The following is a 13,509-nucleotide window of genomic DNA, read 5'->3' as shown; positions in this document are numbered from 1 at the left end:
CCAAACGAGTTACAAGAACGTCGTGAGTGTGGGCATCTCACAAAACGTTACGGACTGGTCTCACACACCACCTGGTGTCATGCTTCATCATTGACCAGTCCTCGCCCTCCAAAACCTTCGTTTGATGGAGGGCGGGCATACACTTGACGACAAGGATGCACTTCTAAGTGACTAAGTGGGGGCCCGTGACTATGTGAGTGAGGTTAAAAATCATTATAGTAGTCAGAGGCGTTTTTTAATGTGGAATGAAAACTATATGATATTAAAATGTAAATGTGACGGTGATTGGGGTGATTATTGTTCCCAACCGTCTAGTGGATGGTCGACATGTTTCTGCCCAAGCGGCCCAATTGGGTCCATGGCATTCATCAGGACCTAGAAGTAAGAAAAGGGGGGCTCCGTTCTTACCAATGTTGGTAAGATGTTACCACTGCGGGAGTGTGGCGGTGGTCACACTTCACCGTTTTGAACTGCTTCCAAAGGTGAAGCCTAAAATAAAAGATATATGGGAGATAATGATGTAACTCACTGGGTCATTTGTACCTGTAAGGAAAAAGGAAGAAAGACAATGCATGCATTGATTTCTAAGCGTGACAAATAGTGTGTACGTGACTTCGTGGCACTCTAATTGTGTACACTTGTGTGAAACTTTGACGGTGGTGGCAGGCGGTGCTGCCACCAGGCTTACCCTAGTTAAATGGACAACTTGTCCCATGGGGGAAGGGGCGGAGGGGATCCACAGTTATGTCTCTTCTGTAAAAGAAAACATGAAAAAACCACACTCTTGATGAAAGGGGCAGAGGGAGAGGCCGACAAAAAAGAAGAAATGCAAGGGTCCAATGGGAGGACCAACAACAACCACAAGGGATGACAACCAGGAGCAGAGGGAGAACGGAGATGCCCTCAACGAGCAGAGACTAACGAATATTGTTAACATCAGCACACAAACTCTCACAACTGAAGAAGAGTCTGTCCTTAAGAAAGGTTTGGGTTTTGTCCCCACACCTAGAAATGACCCCTTTAGTCTAAACATGGTATTGGCCCAATTCTTTCGCAAACTCAAACTCCGTGACTTCTTTGGTGACACAACAGAAACCATTGAAGACAGCAAGAAATCAACAGGGCTACGCAAGAAGTCAACCTTCCAACCCCCGAATCAGAATATCTCGTGCGAAATACTCGCATTCGAACAGGCTGTACTCAGAGATATTGAGAACATAGACTTCCAAAACACCAAAGGGTTCAATAACCTTACGGGGAGGGAACGCACGGCCCTTCAAGCACTTAAAAACAACCACGACATTGTTATAAAACCAGCGGATAAAGGGGGCGCCACAGTCCTCTTGGATCGCACGATGTACCAGAATGAGTGTCTACGACTGCTAGCCGATACCAACAGCTATGCCATACACCAAACAGATCCCACTAAGCAAATCATGATTAAAATAAAGAACATAGTGGAAGAAGCACTCAGTAATGATTGGATTACGAGACAAGAAGCTGAGTTTTTGACCAACGATGAACCTAGGATGCCAAGATTCTACATCCTCCCAAAAATCCACAAAGACCGGATGCCACCCCCAGGGAGGCCCATCGTATCAGGCATTGGGTCTGTATTGGAACCTTTGTCGCAATTCTGTGATTGGTTCTTGCGGCCAATTGTAAAGGAGACACCATCCTATCTAAGGGACACTAAAGATGTCCTCTGCCTCCTAAGAGATCTGGAGATAGATCCCACCAGCGACTGGCTCATAACTATGGACATCGAAGCCCTGTACACGAGTATACCACAACAACGAACACTGGAAGTCGTAGAGAACATCATTCTACAAAGAGAATGGGATTTCATCACCCCTCAACACTTCGTTATGGAATGTGCTGAATTGGCCCTCACAGAAAACTTCTTTCAGTACGATCAGACCATTTACCATCAAATAACAGGAACTTCGATGGGGAGCACTTTTGCCCCCAGTATGGCCTGTTTGTACGTCCAACAATTTGAGGATGACTTCATTAACAATCCGGTGAACCCGTTTCTGAGTCACCTCAAGATTTGGAAACGGTACATAGACGATGTACTTATTGTATGGAGTGGAACAGAGGAGGATGCAACAGCTTTCGTACACTGGGTCAACTCTCAAGACAGACATCTCAAGTTCACAAATTCCATCAACAAGGAACATGCTGTCTTTCTGGACTTGGATATTACACTCACCAATAGGGGGATAACAACCAAGGTCCACAATAAACCCACAGACAGGAACAGCTTACTTCTATATGAAAGTTACCACCCGAAAGCCCCCAGACAGAACCTACCGGTAGGTCAGTTCCTCCGAATAAGAAGAAATTGCTCTGAAAAAGATACCTACAAGGAACAGGCGATACACCTCGAGAATAAACTCATCGCACGCCACTATCCAAGAAAGATGGTAAGAAGGGCAAACAAAAGAGCAAGCAACAACCCTAGAGAAGCACTGTTGGAGGATGTTGAGCAAGTAAAAACAAACAGACCAGTATGTGTTACCACATTCACACCAGCATCGAACTTAATTCAAAGAATCATCAAAAAGAGATGGCATATACTAAACAGCGCCGGGAAACAATGGGAAACCCCCCTTTTTGCTTTCAAACGCAACAGAAACCTACGGGACGAGCTGGTACATGCCCAGATGACTACAATGGAGGACACTGAACAACCTAGGCTCTGGGACCAACCACGTGTAGTAGGTCACTTTGCCTGTGGTATGTGCAACTCATGCAACCTCACCAAGAACACCAAAGAGGTAGACATAGGCACTGGAAAACCCTGGCAACTTAGAACATTCAGTAACTGCAACACGGAGAACGTTGTGTATCTTCTAACGTGTCCCTGCACGCTTCAGTATGTGGGAATGACGACTAGGAAGATAAGAACCCGCATCAATGAACATCGAAGCACGATCAGGTGCAAAAAAACTAACACTAAGTTGACTCGGCATTTCTCCGAAAAAAACCAAGAAGAAACAGACCTCAGTTGGACCATACTTGAGGTCATGAAAAAAGGCAAGTCTGACCTCACCAGGAATCTACATTTCAGAGAGCAACGATGGGTCTACCGCCTCCGCTCCCATGAGAAATGCCTCAATGATGACATCCCCTGGCTACAGCTTACACGATAAAAAGAACAATGAACTTGAAATATGCCATCTCTTGACCATAATATATAAAAAATGTTTTTGCCCAGACTCACGTTAACTGCACGGTCCGGGCACATACACAAAAGTATAGATACCATTGCCACCAATACCACAGCAATCCTCAAGTGCCTCCTTCTACACTTAATATGATACGATCCCTCGCGCGCCACTACTCCTCAGTGTCAAGGTGACTACAGACGCCCGGCGCGCGCACGACTAGCCCTGTGCCACCTCTTTAAAATACAGTATAGATACGTTTTGCTATACTAACCACGGTGGCCACGCTACCATCCACACCTCCAGCTGGCTCATAAGTAAAAGTTTAGCCCGCTACGCCATATGCTGTACAGAGGAAATTTGCGGCAGTTTAAGTATGCATGTGCTTATATATACATTCTTATGATAAAATGCTCAATTGCTCTTCTTCAATCTATGGATGATGAGATAGTGGGACTGAACTGAGCATAAATGACATGTGGGACATACACGCTTTAATTTAGCTTGAGAATGACTGGCTCTGTATTACAGATCACTTGGAATGCTATACAAAGGGCCTTATACTATTTGCGGCGCTTTATTGGCTATCAGTGTATTTCTCTTAGGATGGCAGTGGCCGATTTATGCCTGGGAATATTCATCGCACAAAGGAGAATTGCGGTTATTTGATCATATAAACATCCATACGATAGAAGGGATTTGCCTTCCTCAAGCGGCTCACCACCACGTGCACGCACCGCTAACCCTTAACGTTCGGAGCTTCCACCATCATACACGCTCCAGCATGTGACCACTACAACCTCTGTCTCTATGCCAACTATCCACGCTCCAGTACAGATTGACATCACCTTATGAGATCATCATCTGAGCAACCGCGCCTGCCGTATTGCAACGAAGGCAAACAGGGCACTCTTTCCCTACAAGGCTACCACCGCACGGGCACTTACAATGCATGTGTTTCCATGCCAACAACGTAGCCTCGAGTAAGTTTTGATTTAATTCAATTGATCGCGTCATCTGGGCCAAACAAAAATCCCCCTGCCGTATTTCAACCAATTAGAGTGGCCATAACAATTCTGCACACTTCTCACTCTATGAAACCTCCCCTTTCTCTCTCCACCCCCTGGCACACCCTCGCCTGCTCGGACCTTTCGCCACCGCCCCTCCGCTAATAAACGCTCACCCGCCTCACAACGAATAAGGCTCGCTCCTTCAAGACTTACACACGCCTACTACCGCCTTCTTTTCTCCAGGCGGTGGGAGTCCGGGACACCGGGAAATGCTCATATGCTAACACTTAACGCGAGTTACCTCAATTACTTTAATTAAGCACCCGTGATCAACCTATATAAACGCCGCCCGCTCCCTGCCATTTCTACATTCGGGAGGACCGGGAGCGGACGTACAGGTTTCGGGACGCATCGATCACATGTTACAGTAAGAGTGTGCTTGAACTGAAAGGCTGTGGAGTGTGTGGATATGTGTACATACGTGTATATGCTCACTCATCCCATGAGATTTGAATAGATCACTACTTGGTTCGCTTTGGGAGATTCCTCTCAAACAAAAAACACTTTCATCAAGAGTGTGGTTTTTTCATGTTTTCTTTTACAGAAGAGACATAACTGTGGATCCCCTCCGCCCCTTCCCCCATGGGACAAGTTGTCCATTTAACTAGGGTAAGCCTGGTGGCAGCACCGCCTGCCACCACCGTCAAAGTTTCACACAAGTGTACACAATTAGAGTGCCACGAAGTCACGTACACACTATTTGTCACGCTTAGAAATTAATGCATGCATTGTCTTTCTTCCTTTTTCCTTACAGGTACAAATGACCCAGCGAGTTACATCATTATCTCCCATATATCTTTTATTTTAGGCTTCACCTTTGGAAGCATTTCAAAACGGTGAAGTGTGACCACCACCACACTCCCGCAGTGGTAACATCTTACCAACATTGGTAAGAACGGAGCCCCCCTTTTCTTACTTCTAGGTCCTGATGAATGCCATGGACCCAATTGGGCCGCTTGGGCAGAAACATGTCGACCATCCACTAGACGGTTGGGAACAATAATCACCCCAATCACCGTCAGATTTACATTTTAATATCATATAGTTTTCATTCCACATTAAAAAACGCCTCTGACTACTATTATGATTTTTAACCTCACTCACATAGTCACGGGCCCCCACTTAGTCACTTAGAAGTGCATCCTTGTCGTCAAGTGTATGCCCGCCCTCCATCAAACGAAGGTTTTGGAGGGCGAGGACTGGTCAATGATGAAGCATGACACCAGGTGGTGTGTGAGACCAGTCCGTAACTTTTTGTGAGATGCCCACACTCACGACGTTCTTGTAACTCGTTTGGGTTATCACACTAGGAGCAGCTCGTTTGTGGTAAACATGTTCCATTATGAAAACATGATGCTAATTAAACAAGTCCTGGCAAAGCTGAAATCTAAACTGCGATTTGAGTACCCTCAAGGCCTGGCACTTCACATTTAGCGCAACGGCACACGACCTCACCTCAAATTACAAAAAAAAAGTCTGTTACCGGGTCCCGGTCTCCCTGGCCGCTTGCAAACACTCACTCCTCGCTGAGTATTGCTGGGTCATTTGCCATGCTTTCACCGCTTTCTCTACTCACCACATTAAACACTTTCTTTAATCCACAGCACTAAGTAGACGACTGAAAGGGGGCGCCACGTTTTCACAGAAAATGTGTGCACTTATCCCCAAAACCTGGCTTGGCAGCGAGAGTAAAAAAAAATTAAATCACGCCGCAGACATGCCACAATGCCTTAAAGCCCCTGGTGTTGGCTCACACAGGCAGTGGGAGCGCAATTAAAAACAAGGCTGTAAATCTTGTTTTTGGCAGCTTAAGCACTTATAAGGTGCCAATGGCGAGACCAATGGGCTATGCCAATGCTTGGTAATTTTGTCAAAAGACTCCTGGCATACCATGGACCACTCAAATCTCACTTTCATTTTTAAGAAGTTGACAAATATGGTATGTTTTCTCTGGGGACTTTTGAATGAATTTCAAATAGTACTCAGTTAGCTCCAAGAACGCCCTGACATCATCTTCCCCTGTGGGACTGGGAGGATTACCAATCGCATTGAAAAGACCCTGTTTAGGTTTTATGCCCTCTCTGCTGATGCTATGTCCTAAACACACAAATTCACTTTGTGCAAACTTGCATTTGTTAAGTTCCACCTTCAAACCTTTCTGTCTCAAAATCTCTAAAAACTTGTTTAAGTCTGGCATCGTGTTTCTCTTTATTGCTACCCATGATCAGGATATCATCCTGGGAAAAAACCTCATGCCAACCACCCCATGAAGAATCTTAGTCATTAATCTTTGAAACGGGGCAGCAGCGGATGCCAGACCAAAAGGTACCCTGGTATATCGGAAGAAACCAAATGGTGTGATAAATGTTGTTTTTTTTGCTGTCAGCATGCAAGGTACCTGGTGGTATGCAAATTTTAAATCAATATTCATGAACCAACACAATCTTTTGGGGCTGGAAACATTTTGTTGATGCGAGGTAAGGGAAACTGATCAACCATTATGTTTTTGTTAAGGTCTCTAAGGTCAATGTATAATCTCACCGTACCACCAGGGCGTTTAACAACTACCCACTTAGCAGACTCCACAGGTTCTATGATGCCATCTGCAACAAACTTCTCAAGTTTTCTGTGTACTTCATCCCTGATGGAGATAGGCAAATGTCTGACTTTGTGGATACATGGTATAGCATTTTGTTTAATTTCAATTTTGTGCTCAAAATCAATTAATTTTCCAACTTTTCCAGAAAAAACTTTTGGAAACCTCCTGCTCAATTCTGTACAATTCTTATCCACACCATTGATTGAGAGAACAGGGTCAGCACTATTAGGATTAAGAATAATGCCCAGTTCACCCTGATCACTCCAACCGAGTACTGAAGGTCCTCTCTATGCAATGAAAAGCTTACAATGTGCTTTCCTATTCTTAAATTCAATACTGTCTCTGAGTCCTGTATAGCTTTTTGCAATAAAATTGGGTTTGTCAAGGGGAGAACTAAGTATGTGAACAAAATTACGTTTCCAAACCTCTTCTCTTACAATTGTGAAAGGTGACCCAGAATCAACTACTACCTTTATCAATACACCACCCATATCCACCTCACACCTTAACAAGGTTGACATCCAATGTGTCATAATCAATGCAGTTCACATTAGAGGAATCCGATTCTTTCGGTTTCGCGGAGTTTCCCTTGTTATCTTCCTGCACACACTGTACCTTTTTATTATAGTTAGTATTTTTCTTTCTGCACATTTTGGCGAAATGCCCACTCATACCGCAAAATGCACACTTTTGGTATTTTGCTTGACATTTTTGAAAAATTTGCTAAATTTTCACCAGAGCTACATCGGTAGCATTTTTTACGTTTTCTGTTTTTCACTTGCTGAAGTGTTCTTATCATAAACTACATTTTTTTTATTGAAGTACCTCTGAGTTATTCCCACTTTTGTATTCTACCTTCTTCTTCCTGTTACCACCCGAATTACTAACAAGCTTAGCATCATTAGATTCATCAAGCACTGCTTTAGCACTCCTCCCTGTAAGTTCAGCTTTCTTGACCAACGCAATCCCCTCTTTTAAGGGAGATTCACTGTTTACCCACAACTTACCCTTTATGTTTGGATTGCTTGCATGTATAATTATTTGACCTACGCTGAATTTTGGTCCACTGGAACCTGCACTACGAGAGAGGTAGGAAAGGGAGGGGGTAGAGTAAGACGGTACCAGCTGTAATAGCAATGGAATGTTGGAATGTTGTTCTGTCTCCGTCATGTAGAACGCTCAGGAGTTCGCGAGAACGATGGTTAGGATGAACTGGCAAACGGCACAGAGGAAGCAGTGTGGTGATAGGTTTTCTCTCTGTGTGCTCCTGGTTTGGGTATTAATAAATATTTCATAAAGTAGTCCTAGCCTCTATGGGCCCGATTCACGGAACTAACTTAAGACAAAATCCTAAACTTACTACCATTTTGGTATTCACAGAAGGCACTTACTCATTTTGGTATTCACAGAAGGCACTTACTCATTTTGGTATTCACAGAAGTTAGGAGTCCTAACTTTAGGACTCCTAAATGCCTTCTGTGAATACCGAAAGTTAGTACTCCTAACTTTAGGACTCCTAAATGCCTTCTGTGGATACCGAAAGTCTTAAAATTAGGATTTTTCTCAGTTTAGGAGTCCTAAAGTTAGGACTCCTAACTTTACTACTACTAAACTGAGAAAAATCCTACTTTTAAGGCTTTCGGTATTCACAGAAGGCATTTAGGAGTCCTAAAGTTAGGAGTCCTAACTTTACTACTACTAAATTGAGAAAAATCCTAATTATAAGATTTTTGGTATTCACAGAAGGCATTTAGGAGTCCTAAAGTTAGGAGTCCTAACTATACTACTACTAAACTGAGAAAAATCCTAATTTTAAGACTTTCGGTATTCACAGAAGGCATTTAGGAGTCCTAAAGTTAGGACTCCTAACTTCTGTGAATACCGAAATGAGTAAGTGCCTTCTGTGAATACCAAAATGAGTAAGTGCCTTCTGTGAATACCAAAATGGTAGTAAGTTTAGGATTTTGTCTTAAGTTAGTTCTGTGAATCGGGCCCTATGTGTTATCACTAAACTTTCCTAGCTGTATTACCCTTGCCCCCGTATACAGGGTATCTGGTACTTTTTGTCTTTTTGTAGTACTGAGTTTTAAAGTGTACTAAAGTTTTTTCTTTTACTAAAGAGAAGCACTATGCTGGACATTCAGGCTATGGTGTTGCTAGATGTTTGTTAATCTCTGAGCCTGTTGTGCCCGACACTATCCATCCGCAGAGGCCTGCGACTGCTTGCCATTTCTAAAACTGAAAGTAAAGTGCTGAAACGATTTTATTTTGCCCAACTTGCAGAGCCGCAGCAGGATGGACCCCATGACAGTAGAGACAAATGACCCCAGCCCCAACAGTTGTGGCCTAGTATCTACTGCTTCCACGTTTTCAGTATGACTATGTGTGGCACTTTGAGTGGCACAACATCAAATTGGCAAACATATATAAAAAGACATCTTTTGTGAAATGTAACAGTCTAGAAATGAAATAAAATCAAGTGCAAACACTTTTGATACGCTACCTATTTTTTCCTAACTTGAGGCAGCACATCTGTCAGGCATAGTACCTAAACATTCTCCTCAGTGTGTAAGTCTGGGGTCCATGCTGGTAAATGATTCCAGATTAGGGTGGACACCACTCGTACGCAATAAATAAACAGAGCAGCAGTCAGTGACTATCTGCTGTAGTGAAAGAGGTATTGGCCAATCCCCATAAACTTTCATGAGCTTGTTCTCCATGTATGCTGAGTGCCTTCTTGAGCTCCACACTCTTACAAAGAAATACCAGGGAAATTAAGGGGGTCTGCTTTGTTTTTTGTTCGACAAGACCTAGGGGTTAATTTAGAGCTGGGTGGTAATGACAATTCTGCTATTTCTGGTGGAGCAGCTAAATACGGAGTCGAATTCATCGGTGGAATTCCCTTTGCCATATTATTACTATGGTAAAGAAAATTCCACCAGTCGATTCTCCTCTGGATGTAACTCTTCCACCGGGGTTTTGAGGACTCTCAATTACAATCAACCTCTGAAAAGACCCCTACAAAAATGCACAACAAGGAAAGTTAGACAGGGTAAGTGTGTTAGGCCCTATCTATCCTTCTCTTTTTGTTACAACCTACGAAACTCAGGGCACCGAACATTGTAGTGCCCTTGAATAGCGTGCATGGGTACAGAAAAAACAGAAGAGTTACTGCAGAGTAGCAGAGGGTAGCTGCAGCTCACCTGGGACCAGACTGAACTGACTCTGAGCCTGGAACATGCAAGACACAAACAAAGATTTCATTACACAATTGCCCCAAGCCACTGCTGCCACAGGGGGCAATACAGCCAAATATCTCGCCTTTCACAATGATGACAGGTATTAATATTGACATAATGAGAAAGAATGAAAATGATAGTAAGGGACAAAAGTGAATTAGCAAACCTGTTCTCTTGTTCCGGGTCAGTGAGGTCAAACAATCCCACCAGGCATACTTCAAAGGCAGGCACCAGAGGTAGGTTATTACCCATAATATGGTATCATACCAGTCCAATACCTGGTCAACTCTGAGCAACTCCAAACCATGTGCATAAAATGTGCCTATTGCATACAGGGCAAAGTCTGAAGTTGTTACTGAATATTTATACATACATTAGCAGGGTCAGGTATGCTTGGTGGAGATTTTTTGTAGAGACAGTCCCCACACATTCCGTTGTACTGCCCAGTTTGTTGTCATCTGTCTTTCCACTCCGACTGCCCATTGTTAGATTTCAGCTGCAGACAGGTTTGGTCTTTGTCATCTGTCTTGTTTGTCTCTTTTTCATTTGATGACTTCCTAGAGTTCTTGTGTTTATCACGCCCAGGAGCTTTTTAGTCTCACAGTGTTCTCTCTCTGGATGAAGTGTATCCTACTTCTGCATACCTGAGGGGACACGTAGCAGTGCATCAGTTTAATGTCTCTCTCGCCCTCCCTTTTTGTCTGTCCCCTAGTGAGCTCTATTCTTATTCCCTGTGGCCCTGCTACCCAATGCTCTCAATGGAAAACTTGTGCCCTAAAGTAACTATAACTTGCGCCCCTGCCATGCATATTGTTGTCATCAATTATGTCATTTCAGATGCTGCAGCAATGTTATCAATGTTGCCATAGAACATGTCATAAGTGACGTAATATGCGAGTTAATTAGCAGTGCATGGCAAGCGATCAAGTTATAGTTACTCTTGGGCACACGTTATAGTTACTTTAAATATCTATAATGGGTGAATTTCAGTGGTTTTATTAATTTAAAATAGTATGTTTTAATTGACGTTTTCACCTAACTTAAACATCACTTTGACCTTTGATTTTTTTCAGTGAATTTCCCTAGTTTTTTTGTGGTAAAGTAAGATGTTCATCAAAATGGCTCCACGACCGAACACCAGACAACCACACAGCCCTCAAGAGCGCCACCCGCAGATACCACCAACTCATCAGGACCGCCAAGAAGACCGCCTTCAAGGACCGCCTAGACAACAACCCACACAACACCAAAGAGCTCTTCAGCATCGTGAAAGAACTCTCCAACCCCAGCTCCAACACCAACGACATCCCGCCATCTCAAGACCTGTGCGACTCCCTGGTCACCTTCTTCCACCGCAAGATCACCGACATCCACGACAGCTTCAACTCTGACACCCACCACCGAGTCCACCACCCCTGCGACTACCACTCGCACCAGTCGCCTGATCGTCTGGTCCAGCGTCAGCGACGAAGACAGCATCAAACCATGAACTCCATCCACTCCGGATCCCCATCGGACCCCTGCCCTCACCACGTCTTCAACAAAGCCAGCGCAACCATCGCGCCCCACCTCCGGAAAACAATCAACTGTTCCTTCGAGACAGCAACCTTCCCAGAAAGCTGGAAGCACGCCGAGATCAACGCCCTTCTGAAGAAGCCCAAGGCGGACCCCAAGGACCTCAAGAACTTCCGGCCCATCTCCCTGCTCCCTTTCCCGGCAAAAGTGACCGAGAAGATTGTCAACAAACAGCTGACCCGCTACCTTGAAGTTAACAACATCCTGGACCCTTCCCAATCCGGTTTTCGCAGCAACCACATCACCGAGACCGCCCTCATCGCCGCCACTGACGACATCCGGACCCTGATGGACAAAGGAGAAACAGCCGCCCTCATCCTCCTGGGCCTATCAGCAGCCTTTGACATGTTCTGCCACCGCACCCTATCAGCACGCCTCCATGACGCCGGTATCCAAGAGAAGGCCCTGGCCTGGACCACATCCTTCCTCTCCGGCAGAACCCAGAGTGTCCGCCTCCCACCGTTCCGCTCCAAGACCACCAAGATCATCTGCGGCGTCCCACAGGGATCCTCCCTCAGTCCGACGCTGTTCAATATCTACATGGCCCCCCTCGCCCACGTCGCACGACAACGCAACCTCAACATCATCTCCTACGCCGACGACACCCAGCTGATCCCCACACCGCCAAAGCTAACCTCCACAGAGGAATGAAGGCCGTAGCCGACTGGATGAAGGACAGCAGACTGAAGCTGAACTCAGACAAGACAGAGGTCCTCATCCGCGGACCCACCCCATCAGCCTGGGACGACTCTTGGTGGCCCACGTCACTAGGCACAGTCCCGGAACCCACGGACCATGCACATACGCAACCTGGGGGTCATCCTCGACTCCACTCTCTCCATGACCAGGCAAGTCAACGCTGTCTCCGCGTCCTGATTCAACACCCTCCGTATGCTCCGCAGGATCTTCAAATGGATCCCCCTCGACATGAGAAAAACCGTTACCCAGGCCCTCATCACCAACAGACTCGACTACGGGAACGCCCTCTGTAGTAAGGTCCCAGTTTTGGAAAGAAATAATCCAAACACGTTTCAAGTAACAGAATCCAAAATATGTAGATTTATTCTGAGACATGGAAACCCACGACTGATCCAAACAGAGAAGTAGCGAGATCTGACATCAAGACACATTAGAACTTAGAACGATGAGTTAACCTTCTACCTACATCACAATACTAGATATAACCCCATCATTGCTAATAACACAGATACACATTTCTACCAGTTACCACTTACCACACGCCCCCCATCCTATAACATATAAGGAACTAAAATAACATTTAGTAATAAACAAAATCATTTGACCGAAAAGGTAAAGTTCTAACACGAGAACTGGTTCTCACTTGTTTACAATACCCAGAAACATTGGAAGAAGTACTGGAGTCAAAATACCGAGAATTATAAGGATTACCAATCACATTGTCCCCTCTATCTTGTAAAATAGATGAGGACAAATCAGAATTGTTCTCACCATCCTCCCTCACTGAAGTCAACTGACCCAAGTCAAACCAATCTTTTTCAGGATGAGTTTGAAACTTGTTAAGAATAATTTTTGCCTGTTCATTAGTCAATTTGATTAAAGCATTACGATTCCACCAGCCCCTATCTTGTTAGAGAACAGACATACGAGCAACTTTTATGACCTTCACAGGTTCCGTGAACTTAGACTGACCTTTTCCTACTTTAATAGCTTTTTAATAAGAACCCAATCACCCGATGACAACAGGACTTCCTTCACATGATTTCTTACATCATAGTTTCTTTTATAACAAGCTTGCTTATGCTCAACATGTTTTCTAATTCTTTGTAGATCTAAACACACACCATAATCAATTTTATCGGTCAACCAAGAAG

This window comes from Triturus cristatus, chromosome 7 (assembly GCF_964204655.1).
Source record: "Triturus cristatus chromosome 7, aTriCri1.1, whole genome shotgun sequence".
NCBI lineage: Eukaryota > Metazoa > Chordata > Amphibia > Caudata > Salamandridae > Triturus > Triturus cristatus.
The sequence above is the reverse complement of the archived record's forward strand: the minus strand, read 5'-3'. Positions refer to the sequence as shown.